Source organism: Oncorhynchus tshawytscha, linkage group LG06, assembly GCF_018296145.1.
Source record: "Oncorhynchus tshawytscha isolate Ot180627B linkage group LG06, Otsh_v2.0, whole genome shotgun sequence".
Taxonomy (NCBI): domain Eukaryota; kingdom Metazoa; phylum Chordata; class Actinopteri; order Salmoniformes; family Salmonidae; genus Oncorhynchus; species Oncorhynchus tshawytscha.
The window spans coordinates 44,197,075-44,209,839 of record NC_056434.1 but is presented as its reverse complement, the minus strand read 5'-3'; the positions used below and the strand labels follow the sequence as shown (position 1 = coordinate 44,209,839).

Below are 12,765 nucleotides of genomic sequence, written 5' to 3'. Positions count from 1 at the left end.
GTTAGCCGATGTTAATACGAGTGTAGCGAAATGCTTGTGCTTCTAGTTCCGACAGTGCAGTAATATCTAAGTAATTTAACAATTCCACAACAACTACCCAATACACACAAATCTAAGTAAAGGAATAAGAATATGTACATATAAATTTATGGAGGAGCGATGACCGAGCGGCATAGGCAAGATGCAATAGATGGTATAGAATACAGTATATACATACTGTATGAGGGGCGGCAGGTAGCCTAGTAGTTAGAGCATTGGGCCAGTAACTGAAAGCTTGCTAGATCGAATCCCTGAGCTGACAAGGTAAACATCTGTTGTTCTGCCCCTGAACAAGGCAGTTAACCCACTGTTCCTAGGCTGTCATTGTAAATAAGAATTTGTTCTTAACTGACTTGCCTCGCTAAATAAATTAGTAATGCAAGATATGTACGCATTATTAAAGTGACTAGTGATCCATTTATTAAGTGGCCAATGATTTCGAGTGTATGTAGGCAGCATGCCTCTCTGTGTCAGTAACGTCTATTTAGCAGTCTGATGGCCTTCAGATAGAAGCTGTTTTTCAGTCTCTTGGTCCCAGCTTTGATGCACCTGTACTAGCCTCGCCTTCTGGATGGTAGCGGGGTGAACAGGCAGTGGCTGGTGATGTCCTTGGTGATCTTTTTGGCCTTCCTGTGACATCAGGTGCTGTAGGTGTCTTGGAGGGCAGGTAGTTTCCCCCGGTGATGCGTTGTGCTGACAGCACCACCCTCTAGAAAGCCTTGTGTTTGTGGGCAGTGCAGTTGCAGTACCAGGCGGTTTGCGAGGGTTTTAGGTGACAAGCCACATTTCTTCTGCCTCCTGAAGTTGAAGAGGTGCTGTTGTGCCTTCTTCACCACACTCTCTGTGTGGGTGGACCATTTCAGTTTGTTGAAATGGTCCACGTGTAACATGTCCTACTTATGTCAGTACACTCATAACAATTTAAGCATTCCGAAACTTATATTCGATCAAATAAACATCACGTAGAAAATAAGCCATTCCTTTTTTTATGACCTAATTCGACACTCTCCGTTACCTCCATACAAAAACTCATTGCTTGGTTGGAAAAACATTGAAAAACACCACCTGCTGGAGGGATTTTCCGCCGAGTAGGCCATCTCTCTTCCCCTCTGATTATGTAAAACAACTGGTAATTCAGAAATCTCCGACTTCAGTGCGTTCAAGACAACTTGGAACTCGGGGGAAAACAAGAGCTCAAACTGGGAACGGTCATCCAACTCGGAATTCCAAGTCGGAAACTCTGGCATCTTTCTAGAGCTCCGACTTTCCGACTTGAAGATTACTGACGTCATGATTTGATAGAATTCAATGCAATTCAACGTCGGGTTTCCAGGCAATGATGTGACTAGCTACCGTTAGTGCTTTGGTAAACGATTTCAAGTTATGAATGCTATGTAGCTTGCAATTTATGAATGTTATGTAGCTAGCAAGTTTAATAACCCGTAACTAGCTAGATTAATAAGAATCTTTGATAGTGCTGGTTTTTTTTTTACGTGTCAAGATATTTAATCCTACCTAACCAGCCTGCATTGTTGGTTGTTGTGGGGGTCTGATGATCCTTGTTTCCTGAATACAGAGGGTCTTCAGCTGACTTCTGTGCATTCGGTGTTCATGCTTATTCAGTTGTGTTCACATCAGCACGGAGGACACAGTAGCAGAGTATGGCATGCTGGTAGGACATAGATGAGGGGGGAGTTGCTCTTCACTATACCCAGAATTGCTCTTCTGCACCACCAAAGTCCTGGCAAATGCTGGAAGGTGAGACTGCATCACACACACACACCTCTGGTCAGAGGCCCCCAAAAAACATCTGGTCCTCTGCCTCCCTAGGTAAATATCTCTGGAGAGCACTTCTGGCTGGGTGCCCCTCCTGGCTTTGATGTATGAGTACACATCTCCCCAGTCCCACTGAAGGCCTTACCTATCCCTCTGGCCTCACTTCACAGCTCTGGATCACCCCATGTTCTGGTAAGGTCAAACACATACAGTACATACGCACATCTTATATTCTTAGTTGAGTAGACTTAAATACTCTGATCGCTCTGTGATTCCAGTTGCTGGTATTTTGGTTGTGTTGTATTTTGTGGATGTGGTTTGTAGGTCAAAGGATGAGAGGGATAGACTCTCAAAGTGGACTGGTATCCCAGAGGCGGTGGACACTGACCTCACCAACATCCAGAAAGAGTACAAAGACATCGTCCTACCTTTCATCGCGTTACACCATAACCTGTGGGACCCAGAGAGACACACACTTTACCTCTACAGAAGCATGGTGGCTTTTGTCATGGCTTACAGGTGAGAAGTTGCATGACTCTGTCATCAAGGAAGGGCTATAGAATAGTGGGATGATTGGCTTTCTGCAATGCTGTTTGTTCATCATTACAAAACAGTCCACCCAAATTATAGACGTTTGATATTTTCCTCCTGTTTGATACAATTTACATATATTGTTAATGCAGCATAATTGACAAAGTTGATCATACATCCAAAATATAAGATACAATATATGATTCTTACGCATAGGGTTGCAAAGGAAGGGTATTGTCACGTATACCTCCTCTCTGGCTTCTAGGTCGTCAGGCTGCTGATTATCCCGCACACCTGTCACCATCGTCTTGCGCACCTGCGCCTCATGACACTCATCTGGACTCCATCACCTCCTTGATTATCTTCCCTATATCTGTCACTCCCCTTGGTTCTTGATTTTGTTTTCATGTTGGTGCGTTGTTTGTGTTCCGTGTTCATAGTTTATTTTATTTATTAAAACACTCACTCCCTGAACTTGCTTCCTTTATATATATTTTTGCACACTTTTATTTATTTTACCCTCTATGTCTTTGTTGTAAATGTTTTGGCACCAAACTGGTAGCAGTTGAAAAAAGGTTAATGGTTTGAAGAGTTGCAGAGTTATAAATAATGCCATTGTTTTTTAATGAATTATGCAATTATCTCTTGAACCATATGGTCTATCCACTAGAAACTCAAACACATGGACAATATGGACACCGATATAAAGAATTAATACTATATATGAATTTTAAAAAATGAAGTTATTCAAGTATAAGTTACCATCGATTGCCATCTGTTAATAACAAAAATTACAGAAGGTTCCAGTAACTTTGGTAAATTGCCGGTAACTTTGCAACCCTACTTAAGCACAATTAAGACCCACATTGGGATACATTTTAGACACACCAACATATTGCCAGTAAAATATAAAACTGAAGTCTAACTGGCTAGAATAGCTATTGCAATTAATATTTGCAACTTGTTTTTGGGGAAACAGGTTTGATTCTGGCACCATACATGCAAACCAGATTCTCCATAATATTCCTTTTAAAAGCCACTCCTGTGATTGGGTGATGATTTCCTCACATCAAACCCCTCTTGTGTGATTGAGCGATTTGTTTCCACACACCACACCCCAGGTGAGATCAGTGTCTTACTATACAGTATAAGGAAAAAGAGGTAAAGCAAATTGTTCGTGACTGCTGGCTATATCACTTGGTCCAGAGAAACTACAAGTTATAGTTCAGTGGTAACCCGTGTTTATCTTTACTGCCAAATCCACAAGTCCTCCAGTGGAGGTCGTGTAAAATATCTACAACCAGAAATAAGGGTTACAGCTGTTTAAATTTGACATATCCACCTTTTCTCTCTTTTCTGGCTTTTTAGAGGTTAAACAGTCAACATTGCTTGTGTCCCAAAACATGGCCTATCACTCTATGGAGTGGAGGTGATTTACTTGTGAAGATTTTGAAAAGGAGTTTCCTATGTATGTTGTCCATTTCGGTGGTTACTGACAGAAGTAACAACTGTTTTGACACTTGTACTGTAGTGCTGCGGATATGCTTCAAGTGCTTTCCGCTTGGGTCTGAATACAATCCCATAATCCACTGTTTCTCATTTCCTTCCTTTCTTTTACTCTGCAGTTTCCAGGAGCCCCTGAATGAGTGCCCCAATCCCCCCATGATGGTGGCCATTCGGTACATGTTACACCAATCACAACGGCAATCTGGAGTACACACCTGTATGTAAAAAACTACAGTTGATATTCTGTAAACTGATCTTATGTAGTGGGTTTAAAGCAAGAATACGATATGTTATGCTGTGATGATATGTCCCTTTCTCTCCTTTCTCTCTGCATCTACAGGAGTATTTGAAGATTGTGTCCATGTAAAGTACCCGGAAAGGAGAGGAAGTCTTCAACACGTATGGTCAGATGGCCAACTGGCAGCTCCTACACATGATTTGCCGAGCCAGATCAAAGCAACAGCAACGACACTGCAGACATACCCTTGTCCAACATATACAAAGCAGATGTGCAAGGTGACTGTAACAGACTGAACACAGACAGATGAGTAGGGGTGGATAGAGACACCTGACACATTTTTTTCCTAATACACTACACGTAAATATTTTCACACTGACTCAAAACAAATAAGAGACCACATTTCTAAATGATCCTGAGTTCTTCACATCTCCTTATGGTTTTCCATTGACACCTTTAAATCAGTCTGTCCTATCCTGTGCTTCCCCATCCCAGCGACTGAGTCTGAAGCTGAACAGCACCTCTTGGTGGAGAAGTGGAGTTTTTGCTTGAGATGGAAATTGTGGGAGACAAGGGAGTCTTCATCTTTGGAAAGTCAGGGTCCCTCAAATAAACAACACTCAAGGTAACCATGACCAAAACATAACCATAGTAACTCACTAGAGTGCAGGCAGACATCTATTTAAGACTATCCAGTTTGCATTGGTGTTTGCCTCTCTCCCTAGATCCTGTGCAGGTCAGTGGAGGAGTTTGAGGACTTTAGTGATAACGAAGGCTGGGAGGAGGCAGAAGACGACGATGAGGAGAAAATGTTGCAGGCACTGTCCAACGAGGGCCTGCCAAGTCTGGACCCTCTGTGGAGGCGTCTAGTGCACGCTTCAGTCCCTTTAATACTGGACCCATTTGGGGAGGACATGCAGAAGGACAAGAACTGCTGCTGAACTACTGCTGGAGGATAAAGATGGCCATGCTTAACTGAGTAGCCGGGAGAGGAGGGCACTGCAAGTCCACTACGGCCAAAAGACTATCCTGCACCAGCTTCTGGAGCTCACCAAACCCTACCACTCAATCCATCCCAAAGCACTCACTGATTTGTAGAGACATCTACTCAAAACAAGCCTGAAGGAATTAATAAGACTATTTGAATAAAGCTGGCCAGTGGCTCTATTTTAACTGAACATATTTGGAAAAGAGTGATTTTACTGTATACTGTATCCTTGTGAATTTGTATGAGACTGATGAGCATTTTCTTCTTTAAGAGCCCCCTATAGACAGTTGGGTAAGTACTGCTCCATTTCCTTCATGGGTCATTAAGTTACCCAAACCTGCAATGGACCCTCTTACAGCCCTACTACACTATTGCCAAATATTTTTTATAACTACCCAAGATAGACCCCAGCCTGTCGTTTCCAATAGGAGCAAATGAATCATAGTGGGCAGAACAAGCAACGACGTGGGCAGAGCCAAGAACGAGCTAGAAAGAGCCTATTGGCGCATGTATCTGCATTTCCGATAGGGAACGCCTACTCTGAAATGCATGTGCAAGAACTCAATTAGGCCTTGCAATCCTTCTAAACAAAACAACTTTTTTTTACTTTGGCAAAGGGTAAAGTCTACACAACTTAGTTTACTCTGTCTGTAACAGATTCTAATACGAAACTAATCTTTACCTTTAGCTCGGACTACAGCCGCTTTAAAATCAAATCAAATTTAATTTGTCACATACACATGGTTAGCAGATGTTGATGCGAGTGTAGCGAAATGCTTGTTCTTCTAGTTCCGACAATGCAGTAATAACCAACGAGCAATCTAACCTAACAATTCCACAACTACCTTATACACACAAGTGTAAAGGGATGAAGAATATGTACATAAAGATATGTGAATGAGTGATGGTACAGAACGGCATAGGCAAGATGCAGTAGATGGTATCGAGTACAGTATATACATATGAGAAGAGTAATGTAGGGTATTAAACATTATATTAAGTGGCATTGTTTAAAGTGGCTAGTGATACATTTATTACATCAATTTTCCCAATATTAAAGTGGGTGGAGTTGAGTCAGTATGTTGGCAGCAGCCACTCAATGTTAGTGGTGGCTGTTTAACAGTCTGATGGCCTTGAGATAGAAGCTGTTTTTCAGTCTCTCGGTCCCTGCTTTGCACCTGTACTGACCACGCCTTCTGGATGATAGCGGGGTGAAAAGGCAGTGGCTCCCGGTGATGCGTTGTGCAGACCTCACTACCCTCTGGAGAGCCTTACGGTTGTGGGCAGAGCAGTTGCCGTACTAGGCGGTGATACAGCCCGACAGGATGCTCTCGATTGTGCATCTGTAAAAGTTTGTGAGTGCTTTTGGTGACAAGCCGGATTTCTTCAGCCTCCTGAGGTTGAAGAGGCGCTGCTGCGCCTTCTTCACCACGCTGTCTGTGTGGGTGGACCAATTCAGTTTGTCTGTGATGTGTACACCGAGAAACGTAAAACTTACTACCCTCTCCACTACTGTCCCGTCGATGTGGATAGGGGGGTGCTCCCTCTGCTGTTTCCTGAAGTCCACGATCATCTCCTTTGTTTTGTTGATGTTGAGTGTGAGGTTATTTTCCTGACACCACACTCTGAGGGCCCTCACCTCCTCCCTATAGGCCGTCTCGTCGTTGTTGGTAATCAAGCCTACCACTGTAGTGTCATCTGCAAACTTGATGATTGAGTTGGAGGTGTGCATGGCCACGCAGTCGTGGGTGAACATGGAGTACAGGAGAGGGCTCAGAATGCACCCCTGTGGGGCCTCAGTGCTGAGGATAAGTGGGGTGGAGATGTTACCTACTCTGCCTTATCTCAGCTCACTGGTCACCTTAGCAGCACCCACCCGTAGCACGCTCTCCAGCAGGTATATTTCACTGGTCATCCCCAAAGCCAACACCTACTTTGGCCGCCTTTCCTTCCAGTTCTCTGCTGCCAATGACTGGAACGAATTGCAAAAATCACTGAAGTTGGAGACATATCTCCCTCACTAACTTTAAGTGTTAGCTGTCAGAGCAGTTTACCAATCGCTGCAGCTGTAGACAGCCCATCTGTAAATAGTCCATCCAACCAACTACCTACCTCATCCGATATTTGTTTTTGTTTTTCTGCTTTTTTGCACACCAGTATTTCTACTTGAACATCCTAATCTGCACATATATCACTCCAGTGTAAATTGCTAAATTGTAATTACTTCGACACTATTGGTCTATTTATTGCCTTTACCTCCTTACTTCATTTGCACACACTGTATACAGATTTTTGTATTGTGTTACAGACTGTACTTTGGTTAATCCCATGTGTAACTCTGTTGTTGTTTTTGTCGCACTGCTTTGCTTTATCTTGGCCAGGTCACAGTTGTAAATGAGAACTTTTTCTCAACTGGCCTACCTGGTTAAATAAAGGTTTTTAAAAAATGAAATGTTTTTAATTCTCCCACTGCCAGCCACTGGGCTTCCTCTCACCACCATATTTATTAGTGAGTGGAAACGCCAACTGGATGCTTCACATTTATACAACCGGTGAAATATCTATCTCATGGTTCTATCTATGCTATAGCCATCGGGTGTCCGGTATTGCCATCACCCATCTCTGAAATCAATGAAAGCTGCTATTCTGCTTGTGTTGCGTCACGTCCAATGGCAGCGTCCAAGCTCAAGAACTGCCAAGGCTCAAATTCGATGGCTGACGCGTGCATTCATTCTATCTTGTGAATCGAAATAATTACAAATAAAGTTGATTTTGGTTGCATAGGGCCTGGACTACACACCGCTGCTTATTGTATTACGATTTTTAAGTCAAGAACAAAGTAGCTAGCAGAAACTTGTTAGCTACATTGCATTGACTATGTTCACAATGTGAACAAAAGCAACTTGCAGTGGTGTTAAGTACTTTTAGGTAGTACTTTAAAGTTTTTAACATCAGTAGTTTTTTGTACTTTTCTGTACTTTTTACAACATTTACTCCAGGCTGTATCACAACCGGCCATGATTGGGAGTCCCATAGGGCCCAGCGTCATCTGGGTTTGGCCGGTGTAGGTCATCATTGTAAATAAGAACTGACTAGCCTAGTTAAACCATTTTTATTCAAGCATTATTTAACGAGGCAAGTCAATTAAGAACAAATTCTTATATATACAGTTGAAGTAAGAAGTTTACATACACTTAGGTTGGAGTCATGAAAACTCGTTTTTCAACCACTCCACAAATTTCTTGTTAACAAACTATAGTTTGGGCAAGTCGGTTAGGACATCTACTTTGTGCATGACAAGTCTTTTTTCCAACAATTGTTTACAGACAGATTATTTCACTTATAATTCACCGTATCACAATTCCAGTGGGTCAGAAGTTAACGCGCAGTAAATTGACTGTGCCTTTAATCAGCTTGGGAAATTCCAGAAAATTATGTCATGGATTTAGAAGCTTCTGATAGGCTAATTGACATAATTTGAGTCAATTGGAGGTGTACCTGTGGATGTATTTCAAGGCCTACCTTCAAACTCAGTGCCTCTTAGCTTGACATCATGGGAAAATCAAAAGAAATCAGTCAAGATATCAGAAAACAATTGTAGACGACAAGTCTGGTTCATTCTTGGGAGCAATTTCCAAACGCCTGAAGGTACCACGTTCATCTGTACAAACAATAGTACGCAAGTATAAACACCACGGGACCATGCAGCCATCATACCGCTCAGGAAAGAGACAAGTTCCATCTCCTAGAGATGAATGTACTTTGGTGTGAAAAGTGCATATCAATCCCAGAACAACAGCAAAGGACCTTGTGAAGATGCTGGAGGAGACAGTTGCAAAATTATCTATATCCACAGTAAAACGACTTCTTTATCGACATAACCTGAGAGGCCGCTCAGCAAGGAAGAAGCCACTGCTCCAAAGCCACCATAAAAAAGCCAGACTACGGTTTGCACATGGGGACAAAGATCATACTTTTTGGAGAAATGTCTTCTGGTCTGATGAAACAAAAATAGAACTGTTAGGTCATAATTACCATCATTATGTTTGGAGGAAAAAAGTGGAGGCTTGCAAGCCGAAGAACACCATCCCAACCGTGAAGCACAGGGGTGGCAGCATCATGTTGTGGGGGTGCTTTGCTGCAGGAGAGACTGGTGCACTTCACAAAATAGATGGCTTCCTTGAGGAATTAAAATTATGTGGATATATTGAAGCAACATCTCAAGACATCAGTCAGGAAGTTAAAGCTTGGTCGCAAATGGGTCTTCCAAATGGACAATGACCCCATACTTCCAAAGTTGTGGCAAAATGGCTTAAGGACAAGAAAGTCAAGGTATTGGAGTGGCCATCACAAAGCCCTGACCTCAAACCTATAGAACATTTGTGGGCAGAACTACAAACTTGACTCTGTTACACCAGCTTCTGTCAGGAGGAATGGGCCAACATTCTCCCAACTTAATGTGGGAAGCTTGTGATGTGGGAAGCTTGGCTGATTTCAAGGTTTTACTGCTAACCTACAAAGCATTACATGGGCTTGCTCCTACCTATCTCTCTGATTTGGTCCTGCAGTACATACCTACACGTACGCTACGGTCACAAGACGCAGGCCTCCTAATTGTCCCTAGAATTTCTAAGCAAACAGCTGGAGGCAGGGCTTTCTCCTATAGAGCTCCATTTTTATGGAACGGTCTGCCTACCCATGTCAGAGACGCAAACTCGGTCTCAACCTTTAAGTCTTTACTGAAGACTCATCTCTTCAGTGGGTCATATGATTGAGTGTAGTCTGGCCCAGGAGTGGGAAGGTGAACGGAAAGGCTCTGGAGCAACGAACCGCCCTTGCTGTCTCTGCCTGGCCGGTTCCCCTCTTTCCACTGGGATTCTCTGCCTCTAACCCTATTACAGGGGCTGGGTCACTGGCTTACTGGGGCTCTCTCATGCCGTCCCTGGAGGGGGTGCGTCACCTGAGTGGGTTGATTCACTGTTGTGGTCATCCTGTCTGGGTTGGCGCCCCCCTTGGGTTGTGCCGTGGCGGAGATCTTTGTGGGCTATACTCAGCCTTGTCTCAGGATGGTAAGTTGGTGGTTGAAGATATCCCTCTAGTGGTGTGGGGGCTGTGCTTTGGCAAAGTGGGTGGGGTTATATCCTTCCTGTTTGGCCCTGTCCGGGGTGACCTCGGATGGGGCCACAGTGTCTCCTGACCCCTCCTGTCTCAGCCTCCAGTATTTATGCTGCAGTAGTTTATGTGTCGGGGGCTGGGGTCAGTTTGTTATATCTGGAGTACTTCTCCTGTCCTATTCGGTGTCCTGTGTGAATCTAAGTGTGCGTTCTCTAATTCTCTCCTTCTCTCTTTCTTTCTCTCTCTCGGAGGACCTGAGCCCTAGGACCTGAGCTCCAGGACTACCTGACATGATGACTCCTTGCTGTCCCCAGTCCACCTGGCCATGCTGCTGTTCCAGTTTCAACTGACCTGAGCCCTAGGACCATGCCCCAGGACTACCTGACATGATGACTCCTTGCTGTCCCCAGTCCACCTGGCCATGCTGCTGCTCCAGTTTCAACTTCCACCTGACTGTGCTGCTGCTCCAGTTTCAACTGTTCTGCCTTATCATTATTCGACCATGCTGGTCATTTATGAACATTTGAACATCTTGGCCATGTTCTGTTATAATCTCCACCCGGCACAGCCAGAAGAGGACTGGCCACCCCACATAGCCTGGTTCCTCTCTAGGTTTCTTCCTAGGTTTTGGCCTTTCTAGGGAGTTTTTCCTAGCCACCGTGCTTCTACACCTGCATTGCTTGCTGTTTGGGGTTTTAGGCTGGGTTTCTGTACAGCACTTTGAGATATCAGCTGATGTACGAAGGGCTATATAAATAAATTTGATTTGATTTGTGGAAGGCTACCTGAAACGTTTGACCCAAGTTAAAGAATTTAAAGGCAATGCTACCAAATACTAATTGAGTGTATGTAAACTTCTGACCCACTGGGAATGTGATGAAAGAAATAAAAGCTGAAATCAATAATTCTCTGTGATATTGTTCTGACATTTCACATTCTTAAAATAAAGTGGTGATCCTAACTGACCTAAAACAGGGAATTTTTACTTGGATTAAATGTCAGGAATTGTGAAAAACTGAGTTTAAATGTGTTTGGCTAAACTGTATGTAAACTAATCCTTCGCACATGAATGGCCGCTCATTCGAGAATAATTGCAAGTACATACTTACGGTGTATGTCATTATTGTCTTCTCTGTTGGAATCTGTTTAATCTATGCAGTCACTTTACCCCTACCTATATGTACAAATTACCTCGACTAACCTGTACCACCGCACATTGACTCGGTATCGGTATTGTTATTTTATTGTGTTACTTTTAATTGTGTTTTACTTTCGTTTATTTGGTAACCATTTTCTTAACTCTTTCTTGAACTGCATTCTTGGTTAAGGGTTTGTTAGTATCCATTTCACAGTAAAGTTTGATTGGGTAAAGTTTGATTTGATTTCTCCATTGCTATTTTGATCATCCATGGAACCCGTGGCCCAGGCAATGGGCTAATCGAAGGAAATAACACAAATTTCCCTAAAATCTACTGATCATTTTACTATATCGAGGCAATGTATCTCAATCGCTCCCAAATGCATTGAAGATCATAGATACATTCATCTTGATCTCATATTATTAAATTAATCTGCCTCTGAAGACCCCTGATGGAGGACTCCATCTCTTCCTATAGAATCCCAATTGTTTCCCATTGTAAATATTCGGGAGTATATATATTTCCTTGTTTATATAAAATCATTGCCAGAAACGTTGTCAGAAAGCTCTAATCAATTCAATCTGACCTCAGATGGACTAACAACCTAGTTCCTTTGACTGGCTAAATTAATATTTTTCCAGGGCTGAATTTCTGTAGTTCAATGCTTACCATGTCTCTCCCTTCAGGCTATTGGGATAAAATCCAGTGTGGTTTCAAAATGTATATGGCAATGTAAGCGATCCCGGAAAAATGTACAAAGTTACAAAATGTATTTCAAAGTGCATGATTGTACGATGTTAACTCCTCGAATCTCCCAATTAAGAGAGAATTTCTGCTGGCAGGTAGCACTGCCGTAAACAAACGCGTTGGCTGTTAATGGCAATTATGTCACTCTCCCAATTCGTCAATGGTTTGGACACATCTACTCATTCCAGGGATTTTCATTATTTTTAAAAACTATTTTCTACATTGTAGGATAATAGTGAAGACAAAACTATCAATTAACACATATGAAATCACTGAAGTAACCAAAAAAGCATATATTTAGATTCTTCAAAGTTGCCACCTTGACAGCTTTGCACTCTTGGCATTCTCTCAACCAACTTCATGAGGTAGTCTCCTGGAATGCATTTCAATTAACAGGTGTGCCTTGTTCAAAGTTAATTGGTGGAATTTATTTCCTTCTTAATGCGTTTGAGCCAATCAGTTGCTTTGTGACAAGGTAGGGGTGGTATACATTAGATATAGCCCTATTTGGTAAAATACCAAGTCCATGTTATGAGAAATGTAGGTCCATCATGACTTTTAGACATGAAGGTCAGTCAGTCTGGAAAATTTCAGGAATTTTGAAAGTGCAGTCGCAAAACTGGCTCTCAGGAGGATCGCCACATGAAAGGAAGACCGAGACTCTTGCCATTCTCTCAACCAGCTTC

At 42.7% G+C, this 12,765-nt stretch overlaps 2 pseudogenes; both read left to right on the top strand.

The window, feature by feature from the left end:
- Positions 1-1,876: 1,876 nt before the first annotated feature.
- LOC112253484 lies at positions 1,877-2,663 on the top strand (annotated as a pseudogene).
- A 239-nt stretch (positions 2,664-2,902) lies between these two features.
- Positions 2,903-5,805, top strand: LOC112253374 (annotated as a pseudogene).
- Positions 5,806-12,765: the final 6,960 nt, after the last annotated feature.